This window comes from Coenobita brevimanus, chromosome 63 (genome assembly GCF_032717465.1).
Source record: "Coenobita brevimanus isolate Jiangsu-jjx chromosome 63, ASM3271746v2, whole genome shotgun sequence".
In the NCBI taxonomy this organism is placed as follows: Eukaryota; Metazoa; Arthropoda; class Malacostraca; order Decapoda; family Coenobitidae; genus Coenobita; species Coenobita brevimanus.
Window position 1 is genome coordinate 41551850 of NC_137016.1, and position 13723 is coordinate 41565572.

Below are 13723 nucleotides of genomic sequence, written 5' to 3' on the forward strand. Positions count from 1 at the left end.
CTCTCTCTCTCTCTCTCTCTCTCTCTCGTGCTTCTTCGTTTTCTTTTTAACGCTAATATAGTTATCATATGTTTGTGTGTGTGTGTGTGTGTGTGTGTGTATCTATATCTATCTATCTATCTATCTATATATACAGTATATATATATATATATATATATATATATATATATATATATATATATATATATATATGCACACACACGAGTATATTATGTGGAGAGAGAGAGAGAGAGAGAGAGAGAAGGGGGGGGGAGAAATACATTAAAAAGTACTGACGTGTAACCACAGAGATCATTACAAACGGACATTCTCACAGACATCACCGGTGTGAAGGGGTTAAGAGCCTTTGGCAGTAGGGATCCTGATAACACATTGATTTATTAACCTCCGCCAAGGAGGTTTTTGCCGGCGTTGGTTTGTTTGTCTGTTTATCTGTCTGTTAGCAACTTTACTGAAAACATTATGAACGGATTTTGATGAAATTTTGTGGAAGGGTGGGCCATGGGCCAAGGAAGAAATGATTATATTTTAGGGCAGATCCGGATCCGGAGTATCCCGCACAATATCTCGAAAAGTTTTCAGTAAGTTTCAATGAAATTTTGTGGAAAGGCGGGTCATGGGCCAGTAATGAATTGATTAACTTTTGGGGTGGATCCAGATCCAGGTCCTTTCTAATGACTGCCGTTGGCGGAGGTATGCGCTCTGTGAGTGCTTTCAGTTTTTTGTTGTTGTTGTTGTAACTGATAATCCTTTTCATCTCGTAACTCGACATCAGTAACCCCTTCACCACGATTCTCTCTCTCTCTCTCTCTCTCTCTCTCTCGACTCAACTTCACCCTGTCCTTCAGTGGAAAAGTAAGTTTGGATAATAATGATGATAGGTAAAATAAATCGCCGAGATAGTGTTACGTAATCTCCAAGGCAAACTCATGAACGAAGGTGCAGTAGGCTCCTGGAGTACGGAGTTCACTTTTCTGTGGATCCCCGTTTTCTTTTTAAGGCTTCGTATAAGGTAAACACTCTTGACAATAATTAAATAAAACATCACATAATCCGATTGCGTGAAGAAATTGTAAAACTGATTAATCTGAAGAGCGTTTGCTAAGTTTAGTGGCCGGTGTTATATGGAATTTGATTTTGAGCGGGAATTAATAGAAGTTTTTGGCATAGTTATACCTGGAAAGTTTTCTGTGATGAAATTAACTGGCCTTGAAGTAGTGTGCGTGTGTGTGTGTGTGTGTGTGTGTGTGTGTGTGTGTGTGTGTGTGTCGAGGGATGACTAATTGGTTTTTACGCTGAGTCACAGTGACGGAGGGTATTGTCTTGTTTGTAGGTAACGTGTGGTGGTGGCGGCAGCGGTGCGGCGTGCAGAGTGAGAGCTGGGCAGCGGGAGAGTGTAGGCCTAAACAGCAGTTTGCGAATCGAATTTACACTTTGTCACAGTAAGTTCTCGTTCTATAAGTAAATCTGTGCAGACTGTAATTTTTAAGGTATCATTCTTTTGCAGACTCCATAGGTAAATTCTATTGTTTAAAATTATTAGGTTTTACAGCGTCACATTAGCAACATTGATGGCCTACTTGAGCATATCTTAGTTGAGTTTAAATCGTCAGGCGTTGATGAAATGCCCTTGGTCTGACGGCATAGCAGCCCAGCCACGAATCCCATGATAGGGTTAATGTAATGCTAGGTGTAAATAGGCTCGACTTCTCGTTCCTAAAACACCTAACGTGGAGCGAGGTCCTCACTCGAGACCGGTGCTTAGTGCAATAAAGAGAGGCAGGACACAAAAACTTAGGCAATAACCTTTACACGTGTATTACCACAATCAGACACAGGACAAATCAAAAAATACAGGTTCTCTCTTCATTCTGACTTGCCGTAAGTGTTTGGGATAGATTAAAAGCATCTACTTGCCCGAGTGCCAGGGGGTTAACTCATCCTCTTGATGCCCACAGTGGGGGCGGAGGGACGTTGGTTACAAGATTGTGACAACGTGAGTGAACTTTTACCTGGTCGTGGTGTAGTGGTATGCTGCCTGGCTCTCACCTGAGAGTCCCGGGTTCGATTCCCGGCATATTGGTAATTTCTCTGATGATTTTTCCTGTGAAAAAAATACAGGTTTTCTCTTCATTCAGCAGATATTACAACATAATATATAGCAATATAAAACCCTTATCTAGGACATGTGTATCTCACAGGATACTTGCTTATCTGATATTAATGCCAACCAATCAAACCTAGTGTATTCAGGGTACAGTGAATATAGGCGCGCGCGTGAGGCGCGGGGTGTGTCTCGCAAAGGGGGGAGAAAAGGGGGGTGGGGTGCGGGGAGTGACTTGTGACGGCTAGGAGGGAGTTATGGTAATACTGGAGAGAGGCAAGGATTAACAATGAGGATTACACGTTTTCCAATAGCAAAGGGACTTTGGTAATTGATTCTATTCTTGGTTTACACTTACACTAGATACTGGGACGAGGGAATGTCGTACAGGATTTACGGGTAGCGAGAGTGAGGGAATATCACTAACACTTTCTCGTACCGGGTATTACTTCTTTAGAGCTCACAGCAGTAGGGGTGTATTCCTGTGGAGGAATTTCCAGGCGGCACAGTCTTACTAATTGTATATAAGGGACGTCACTCCTAAATATAGTTCATCAGATCTTGGTTCGCACATTCGTCCTTTTTTTTTCTCTCACTGATCTTACTTGCCCCGATATTCACTATATTAAGTCATTGCACGATACTACACTAGGCAAAGTCACACTTAACCTAAATCACTTGCACTGTTTCTGGGCAGCATCACACGTATTCATCGTGGGGGGCAGGGGCGGGAACACGCCGTCGGCAATCCTGCCGGGCTAGGGGCACCGCCAAGGGGTGGCGTGCCAAGAGGGCATAGGACAACTCGTAGGGGCGTCCTCTCGCGTCCTGGGCTACCCGTGGCTTCCGGGTTGGGCTCAGGGGTATGGCCCTCGGGACTGGGGCCGAATAGCTCCAGGAACCTCTGATGTACTGTAAGTCTCGGCCGGAGGTGGGAGCCTTACGTCGTCGTGGGGGCGTATGGAGATCGCGCCCGGGTGTCCTGGGGAGGATCGGGAGAGACTGCAGACTGCGGTCTCCAGCGTCTAGGGGCGCCGACAGGGGAGGGCTGCGGCATCGGCTTACGCTGGGGCCCGTCAGGTGCGTCTGTTCCAGAGCCAGGCGTAGGGAGCGGAGGCCAGGGGAGGCTGTGAGGCCTGTCTGGGCCACTCTGTTACGGGAGGCCTGGGCTCTTGTCTCCTGCCGGGGTGACGTCTCGCTCCTTGCCTCCTTCCGTGCACCTTCGGAGTGACAGTGGGGCGTCTCACGAGGACGGGAGCGACAATAGGCCGTCTCTACCAGGGCACCTTCGGAGCAACAATAGGCCGTCTCTACCAAGGCACCTTCGGAGCGACAGTGGGGCGTCTCTACCAGGGCACCTTCGGAGCAACAATAGGCCGTCTCTACCAGGGCACCTTCGGAGCAACAATAGGCCGTCTCTACCAGGGCACCTTCGGAGCGACAGTGGGGCGTCTCACGAGGACGGGAGCGACAATAGGCCGTCTCTACCAGGGCACCTTTGGAGCAACAATAGGCCGTCTCACGAGGAGGGGAGCGACAATAGGCCGTCTCTACCAGGACACTTTCGGAGCGACAATAGGCCGTCTCACGAGGGCGGGAGCGACATGAGGCCGTCTCTACCGGGGCACCTTTGGAGCGACAATAGGCCGTCTCACGAGGAGGGAAGCGACAATAGGCTGTCTCTACCGGGACACTTTCGGAGCGACAATATGCTGTCTCACGAGGGCGGGAGCGACAATAGGCCGTCTCTACCGGGGCTCTTTCGGAGCGACAATATGCCGTCTCACGAGGAGGGGAGCGACAATAGGCCGTCTCACGAGGGCGGGAGCGACAATAGGCCGTCTCTACCAGGACACTTTCGGAGCGACAATATGCCGTCTCACGAGGAGGGGAGCGACAATAGGCCGTCTCACGAGGAGGGGAGCGACGATAGGTCGTCTCACGAGGGGGGGAGCGACAATAGGCCGTCTCACGAGGAGGGGAGCGACAATAGGCCGTCTCACGAGGAGGGGAGCGACAATAGGCCGTCTCACGAGAGAGGGAGCGACAATAGGTCGTCTCACGAGGGAGGGAGCGACAATAGGTCGTCTCTACCACGACACTTTCGGAGCGACAGTATGCCGTCTCACGATGAGGGGAGCGACAATAGGCCGTCTCACGAGGAGGGGAGCGACAATAGGCCGTCTCACGAGGAAGGGAGCGACAATAGGCCGTCTCACGAGGAGGGGAGCGACAATATGCCATCTCACGAGGGCGGGAGCGACAATAGGCCGTCTCTACCGGGGCTCTTTCGGAGCGACAATATGCCGTCTCACGAGGAGGGGAGCGACAATAGGCCGTCTCACGAGGGCGGGAGCGACAATAGGCCGTCTCTACCAGGACACTTTCGGAGCGACAATATGCCGTCTCACGAGGAGGGGAGCGACAATAGGCCGTCTCACGAGGAGGGGAGCGACAATAGGCCGTCTCACGAGGAGGGGAGCGACAATAGGCCGTCTCACGAGGAGGGGAGCGACAATAGGCCGTCTCACGAGGAGGGGAGCGACAATAGGCCGTCTCACGAGGGCGGGAGCGACAATAGGCCGTCTCTACCGGGACACTTTCGGAGCGACAGTATGCCGTCTCACGATGAGGGGAGCGACAATAGGCCGTCTCACGAGGAGGGGAGCGACAATAGGCCGTCTCACGAGGAGGGGAGCGACAATAGGCCGTCTCACGAGGAGGGGAGCGACAATAGGCCGTCTCACGAGGAAGGGAGCGACAATAGGCCGTCTCACGAGGAGGGGAGCGACAATATGCCATCTCACGAGGAGGGGAGCGACAATAGGCCGTCTCACGAGGAGGGGAGCGACAATAGGCCGTCTCACGAGGAGGGGAGCGACAATAGGCCGTCTCACGAGGAGGGGAGCGACAATAGGCCGTCTCACGAGGAGGGGAGCGACAATAGGCCGTCTCACGAGGAGGGGAGCGACAATAGGCCGTCTCACGAGGAGGGGAGCGACAATAGGCCGTCTCACGAGGAGGGGAGCGACAATAGGCCGTCTCACGAGAGAGGGAGCGACAATAGGTCGTCTCTACCGGGACACTTTCGGAGCGACAATAGGCCGTCTCACGAGGAGGGGCGCCGTCTGGAGTATCTAGAACAACTCCACCCCTAGCTGGTTCAACAATCCCACTCCGTGAAGGTAGTGTCCTTCTCCTACGATGGCGACGGCGTGGTGGCTACGTGACATAGGGGCGCACGGCCCGGGCTGACGTATGCCGTTGTTGCCGGGGGTTGTTCCGACTTGTGCCGGCTACCCTGTGGGGTCCATGTGGGGGTGTCGGCACGTTCCCGGGCATACTGGGCTGTATCTTGCTTGCCCCGTTGTCGGGGGCACTATGGTATTCTTCTGTTTCCATTTCGGGGGCACTGCTTTGTAAGTCTCGCATTTTAGTTAATGTACACAGTTAACATTTTAAGACCGGTGATTGACTCAGCTGTTATAATGGTCTGGTGTTAATTATGATACAATACTAGAGCTGTCCACTTCATTAGAGGGTTGATAATTCCCTTGATGACTTTGACGAGAGAATTTAACAGACGTTACGTTATGTAGGTACAGTTTGGCGAGGGGATGAAGGCCGTGTGAGTGGCTCTGGAGGTTTCGTAGGACCCTTTTATCGGCGACTTATTTTGCCCACGACTTCATATCATCTGACGTGTCATTGATACAGGCTATAGTGATAACCGAAAGATATATAATAATCAAGTAAGATTAAATGTAGAAGGCCAAGTAAATCACTGAAGAAAAGATGTTACTAAGGAAGAATAATTAAAAATCGCTAAGAAAAAGAGCTACGAAGCCTCCGGATGAATAATTAGGTATAAATTAAAAGAAATCGCTAAGGAAGTGTTATGCTAGGTGTTTTTTGGTCGACTTCTCGTCCTAAGAACACTAGCTACTGAGCAGGGTTCTCTTTCGTGACTGGAACTAGAATACACTACAAGAGGAACAGGGCATAAAAACTCGGCAGACCAACCTTACACAAATATTGCCTTAATTACAATCCTTTACAGTATACAGCAATGACATACATGTACAGGTTGATAGGGACACTGAAATGTTGACTGTGGCAACTGAGCATCCTGAGCATCACCGGGACTTAGCGACACCCCCTCCAGGATTTTTCTGTTAAGAATTGACACGAAAACTTTTGAGATAGCTACAGGATGTTAAAGTAATTGGACGATAGTTAGAGGGTTAGGAATGGTCACCCTTCTTTGGGACTGGCTGAATGAGAGCGAACTTCCAGCAAGAAGGAAAGGTACAAGTTGAAAGACAAGGGTGAAAGAGTTTACCTAGGCAGGGTGTAAGCACAATTCTTGAGCACAACTGGAGGGACTCCATCAGGTCCATATGCCTTGTTAGTATTGAGGCCTGTGATGGCAGCAAATACATCAGCTGAAGATATTTTAATGTCAGCCATGAGGAAGTCAGAGGGGGAATGTGATGGAGGAACAGCACCGGAATCGTCTGAGGTGGATGTAATGCTAGGTGTTTAAGGCTCGACTTCTCGCTCCCAGAGCACCTAACATGTAGCGGAGTTCTCTTTCGAGACCGGGGCTTAGCACAAATAAGAGAGAGGCAGGACACAAAAACTCCCGCCAATAACCTTTACACGTGTATTACACAGTCAGGCAAGGGACAACAGCAGATGTTACAACACAGTATTTGGTCAGATACAAACTCCTATTATTCTTATATCTAGATAATCAGTATCTCGCAGGATACTATGGTAGTATGCACTTGAAATAACACTCGAGGCAGAGTGTTCAGGATTAGTACAGTCCAAGGTCTCTGTGCACGTGGAGGAGTTAGCAATGAAGCTCACTAGGGGAGGGCATGAGGCACTGTTTTTATGGTAGTATGAGGCGGAGATTATTGATAGCGCATTCAGCTTATTATTTTCTGGGAGCAAGGGACTTTTGATTATTTATTGATACAAACTCCGCAGTGTGGGGGTTTTTCTTATTATAATACGAGGGGTGTCACACATGGGTCTTAATCACTATCACTTGGATTCTGCATGGGTTATTCACTATTCTGCCCTGTCGTATATTAAACCATTAGTCCAGTTTCACATAAACACTTGGTCTGGTACTATGAATGCACTTTATCGCCTCGTCAGTGTTACACTACACTAAGGGCGCAATCACCGTCTCATAAGTCACTGGACGGCGGGTGCGGCAGGGAGACACACCAGTGACAGTTCTGCCGGGACAGGGGCACCGCCAGGGGAGGTCGTGCCAAGAGGGCACGGGACGACACGCAGGGGCGTCTTCTCTCGTCCGGGGCTGCAGGTGGCAAAGGGGCTTGTGCATTCCAGGCTAGGAATAGGAGTATGGCCCTCAGGACTGGGGCTGAACAATTCCCTGAACCTCTTGGGCAGGTCTCGGCCGGAGGTAGAGGTCCTCCACCGTCGGGGTGTAGGGAGGTCCTGCCTGGGCGTTCTGGGGAGGGTCTGGAGTTCCCGAGGGCTGCGGCCCCCAGAGCCAGGCGGCGCCGTCAGGGAGGGGCTGCGGCGCCAGTCTGCGTCAGGGTCCATCAGGTGGGTCTTTTCCGGGGCCAGGCGTATGGAGCAGAGGTTGGAGAAAGCGATAGGGCCTCTCCAGTACTTTCCTACGTCCACTGCGCTGGGGGTCAGGATACTCGTCTCATGCTGGGGCGGCGGGGCTGCTCTCGACTGCTTCCGGCCACGGGGCCCAGCTACTGGCCTTGGCTTCCCAGGGGCGCGACCATAAGGCGCCAAGGCCCGGCTACTGGCCGTGGCCTGAGAGGGGGAATAGTTACCAGCGCACCTCAGGACACCTTCGGAGTGGCTACTGGCCGTCTGACAAAGGCGGGAGCTGCTACAGGCTGACTCAAGGGCAACACCTTCGGAGCAGCTACTGGCTGTCTGATGAAGGCGGGAGCGACTACAGGCCATCTCTTTCAGTTGGTATGAGGAGCGGCTACAGGCCGACTCAGGGGCAACACCTTCGGAGTGGCTACCGGCCGTCTGAAGAAGGTGGGAGCGGCTACAGGCCATCTCCTGCTGGAGGGGTGTGGAGCGGCTACAGGCCGACTCAAGGGCAACGCCTTTAGAGCGGCTACCAGCCGTCTGACGAAGGTGGGAGAGGCTACAGGCTGACCCCTCCAGGAGAGGGTGTGGAGCGACTACAGGCCATCTCAGGAAGGACACCTTCTGACAAAGGTGGGAGCGACTACAGGCCATCTCAGGAAGGACACCTTCTGACGAAGGTGGGAGCGACTACAGGCCATCTCAGGAAGAACACCTTCTGACGAAGGTGGGAGCGACTACAGGCCATCTCAGGAAGGACACCTTCTGACGAAGGTGGGAGCGACTACAGGCCATCTCAGGAAGGACACCTTCTGACGAAGGTGGGAGCGACTACAGGCCATCTCAGGAATGACACCTTCTGACGAAGGTGGGAGCGACTACAGGCCATCTCAGGAAGGACACCTTCTGACAAAGGTGGGAGCGACTACAGCCCGTCTCCTTATTACTCTCAGGTCGGCTACTGGCCAAGTCCTTAGTGAGGGGTGGGCAGCTACCGTCCGTCCCAAGAGGGAAGACACCTTCGGAGAGGCTACTGGCAGACTCCTGAAGAAGGCAGGAGTGGCTACAAGCCAACTCCTTAGGGGCGCTGGTCGGAGCTGGACAGACAGCTCCACCCCGAGATGGTTTGGTGGAACCTCGCCCAGAAGGTAGTGCAGGATTCCTGTTATGGCGATGGTGGGGTGGCTCCGAGTCATAGGGGCCTAAGGCCTGGGCTGGCTTGTGCCGTTGTCGCACTGAGTCTCAGTGTGCTGCTACTGCTCCTCCATGGGTTCCTTGTGGGGGTGTCGGGGAGTTTCCGGGGGCATTATGCTGAATCCCTGGTGGAGGTGATCGGTCATTCCCAGGGACACTATGCTGTATTTCAGTGGAATTGGAGGAGAAAGTCTGAGCAAAGAGATCTGCTTTATCAGTAGAAGAAACAGCTACAGAACCATCAGAATAGAAAAGAGGAGGGAAGGATGATGAGGTAAAGTTGTTAGAAAGGTTTTTGGCAAGGTGCCGGAAGGAGTGGGAAGAATTCAAGTTGGAGAGTTGAGAGCATTTAGTACGGATGAAATTTTTTTTAGCAGAGCGAAGAACAGACTTAGCACGATTCCAGGCAGAAACGTAAAAAAGATATGATTCAGGGGTGGGTTGGCTCCGGTACGTTTTATAGGCCCTCTCCTTGTTGCAGACAGCATTAGAACAGATGTAATTAAACAAAGGCTTTCTTGCATTAGTCAGTGGGTATGAGAAAGGAATGTATGCTTCCATGCCCAAGAGAATAACCTCCGTAATGGGCAAGGCACACTCAGATGGCTACCAGCCATGGAAGCAATAATCATTCCAGGGAAAATCAAAGAAGTACTGCCTGAGGGCCTCCCAATCTGCAGCTCCAAAGTGCCACAGATGACGTTTCTTTGGAGGGTCCACAGGCTGTACTGGAGCAATAGGACAGGTTAAGGTAATAAGGTTGTGATCGGAGGAGCCCAACGGAGAGAAAAGATTAACAGTGTAAGCAGAAGGATTAGTTGTTAGGAAAAGGTCAAATATGTTGGAGCTCTGTCCAAGGCAGTCAGGGATACGAGTAGGGTGCCGTACAAGCTACTTCAGGTCATTAAGGATAGAAAAGATGTAGGCTTGTTCACCAGGTGGATCAGTGAAAGGAGAGAAGAGCCAAAGGTGGTGGTGAACATTGAAATCTCCTAGAATGAAGATATCAGAGAAAGGAGAAATGGATAGAATGTGTTCCATTGTATAAGTAAGATAGTCGAAGAATTTTTGATAGTCAGTAGAATTAGGGGATAAGTAAACAGCGTTGACATATTTAGTCTGAGAATGACAGGAAAGCCGAAGCCAGAGTGTAGAGAATTCAGAAGAATCGAGTTCAGGAACACGAGAGCAAGATAAGTCATTGTGTATGTATACACAACAGCCACCTTTGGCTTTAAAATGACTATGGAGAAAGTAGGAGGATACAGTAAAGGGTTTGCTGTCAGTTGCCTCAGACAGCTGAGTCTCAGTTAGGAAAAGGTGAGGCTTAGAGGAGGGGAGGTGGTGCTCAACAGAGCAGAAGTTAGTGGAAAGGCTGCGAATGTTGCAGAAATGAAGAAGTGAGTCAGATGGTAGTTCCAGCCAGCTCGATCCGTCACTGGGAGAGGGGCGGAAGGTGGGGGCATTTATGGTCCCCCCCCCCCCCCGGGGACTCCGAGGTTATGTATTGTGAAGCCATGATTTGTTTTTGAATTTTGAAAAAGATGTGTAGTTTGTACTGTGCATGTAGTTTGGTGTTAATACTTAGAGAAGCGTGTATTGGAAAGCATGCTGGCCTACTGTCTTTGTTGCTGAGACACTGAAAAATTTCAGCAAAGGGGGATGGTCAGGAACTAGTCCTGAGGGCTGATGAAACAGGAGCTCCAGCTCTCCCTGTCATCAGCTTTCCATCCACTGTGGGAGTACTGCCTTGCTTGACTGGTGCTACAGTCTACTCCCTGAAAACGGGAGCTCAGCGACGGCTTCTAACCACGCCAGGGAGAGACACCACCACCAAAGTCTCTCACCCCCTGAGACTTCCCTGGCGGAGGACGACCCTTGCTCAGCTCACCGCTCCTGTAGCCGAGCAGGACGTTCCTCCGCTTCTCTTCACAGAGGCAATCCCCAGGAGGAGCCTTCCTGCCTGGAAGAAGTGTGGCAAGGCCCCATGTTGTCCACGGCGGGAATGTGTGCCATCCAGCCGGTGCCCATGGGAGACGACCAGCTGACGGACTTCCGCTGGAAGCGCTGCCACAGCTCGATCCTGACGGTGGCCCGACAGGAGGGAGACCGCAGACGCCGGACTCCCCATGGCGTCCCTGTAACCCCGGGCCGCGACCTCCCTAGCCCTAGATGACGGCAACCTCCTCCCCAGGATGGGCACAGACAAGCGCACCTACTCGTGCTGTTTGGCCCGGGCCCCGAGGACCAGACTACCCAGCCAGGCCCCACAAGCAGACGGCCTTTCACCACCCCTTACTGCAGCCTGCAGCAGATGACGTCTTCTTTGAGGATTGTCCGTGGCTCTTAAGAGAAGGGGCACTAGACGGGACCCCTCCAACACTTGGCCAACACCTGGGGGACACCTGGCTCCTGCAGCCTAGCTGGAGCCCTCCAACCTGCCCAGTGTAACCGTGACTGCCCAATTTATATTGTGACAATAGTGCTTGTGTTGTATACTGTACGGTGCCGAACTAGTGCTCTAGTGACTGCTTAGTGTACTGTGTGTCTCTATATTCATATAGTGTACTGTGTCTAACTAGTGCCCCTACCACTGCATAGTATATGGCGAGACACCTATATTCAGATTGTGTACTTGAGCCCAAGTAACAAATTGTGTGAAATCTACCATCGGTGTCCGTTCAGTGTCCTTATGACTACACAGTATCCTGCATGATACTAACACCACACAAACCAGTTGGAGCCCTCTAGTCTGCCTAGTACATTTGATATTGTATAGTATATTGTGTATAACTCACATTTATATTTCATACTGAAGGTTGTATTTGAGATAATACACGTGTAAGGTTGTTGTCCAGAGTTTTTATGTCCTGCTCTTCTCGTTATGTGTTCTAGCTCCGGTCTCAAAAGAGGACCCTGGCTTTATAGCTGGTGTTTCTAGGACGAGAAGTTGGCTTAAAAACACGTAGCATAACAGACACTGTCAGGCTTGGCCTGGGCTGCTGGGGACAGGGATGATTACAGGTGGCACCCGGGCGTGGGAGGTAGCTCGTCAGGAGTGCCCTCCAGAAAGGGGCATGGAACTACTGCCAGGGGTGATGTCGTCTGGATGGGGCTGTTGGTCAGTGTGCAGGGAGGCCCCTTCCTGAGAGGTGGCCCTCTGGACTGGGGCTGGACATGGCCAACAGGCGTGCCTGCCTTTGCCTGCTCCTGGTGGAGGGTTGTCTGCGGACAGGGTTCGGGAGGCCCAGCCCCAGGTCCCAAGGGTGCCCCTGAGTGTCTGAGGGCTGCGGTCTCCACAGGGTTGGACCGCCGTCAGGAGCTGCCTGTAGCGTCCCTTCCTCGTGGCGTCATCCAGGGGCAGCCTGTAGGACATGGATCCCTGGGCTCGGGATAGGTCCTTGCCACCACTCCTCGATCTGCAACTCCTCTGGGGGACTGCACCTGTGAGAGAGAGAGAAATGTCCCACTCGGCCTCTGGATGGGTAGTGGGCTGAGCCGGGGACTTCCTCCAAAGGGGTAGTCTCAGGGGCTGTGGATGAAGGGCGTACAGTGGCCGTCCCTTCCCTGGTGCATACAGTGGTCATCACTGCAGTTCCACGAGCCCTAGAGACAACAGCCAAAGTGCGTACAATGGCCGTCACTTCCTGCCTGGTGCTTACAGTGGCTGTCACCGCAGGGCTGTTCCCTAAGGAGGAGGCAGACAAAGGGCGTACAGTGACCGCCCCTTTCCTGGTGCGTGCAGTAGCCGTCACTGCGGTTCTGCCTTTGCGTTTCCCATCCAGTGTGCGTACAGTGGCTGTCATGTCCTGCCCGTTGCATACAGTGGCCGTTACTGTGAGGCTGGTTCCAGGGGTGGCTGTAGCTGACGTATGTACAGTGGCCATCACATCCTGCCCGGTGCGTACAGTGGCCGTCACTGGGGGGCTGCAGGGGGTAACAACTGAAGGGCGTACAGTGGCCATCCCTTCCCCGGTGTGTACAGTGGCCGTCCCTTCCCCGGTGTGTACAGTGGCCGTCCCTTCCCCGGTGTGTACAGTGGCCGTCCCTTCCCCGGTGTGTACAGTGGCCATCCCTTCCCCGGTGTGTACAGTGGCCGTCACTGCGGTGCTGCTTGGGACTACCCTGATCCTGGTGAGGGCTGGCCCGGCTGAGATGTAGTTGGCCGGAACTGCTTTCCTGCTGGTGGCTGTGTTGAGGGGAAGAGGGGCACAGGGCCATGAGACACCTAGGCCCCTCTTGCTCGGGTCCGGCGCTCTCTCTACACGCCCCCCCATGGTCTTCTGCTGGGGTGGGTGTGGGGCTGTAGGTCCTTCCTGGGGTGGGTGTTGCTACACCCCTCCCCAGGTTTCCCGTGGGGGTGGGCATCTCTGGAAGAGATGTAACAACTTTGGAAAAAGTAATAAGCTGTGGAAGGATAGATAATTCACCCAGGAAAGGGTGCTATGGTGTCTTCTGTACCACCTGGAATAATACTTTTTGATGAGTACATCGCTCACATCCCACCGGCCATAAAGTTGATGCACATTTTAAATTAGTCTCTCTCTCTCTTTCTCTCTCTGAAAGTTGATGCACAGACATAGGATTAGTCTCTCTCTCTCTCTCTCTCTCTCTCTCTCTTTCTCTCTGAAAGTTGATGCGCAGATGTAGGATTAGTCTCTCTCTCTCTCTTTCTCTCTCTCTCAAACATATGAGTGTGTGTGGGTGTGTATCCCCTGCCACACAGAGAGAGAGAGAGAGAAAGTTGTAACAATGTGTGATAAGGGCATAATCTGTTTACTGTCAGCCTACTTCAGCTGATTACCCTCCCCTTCACTGTA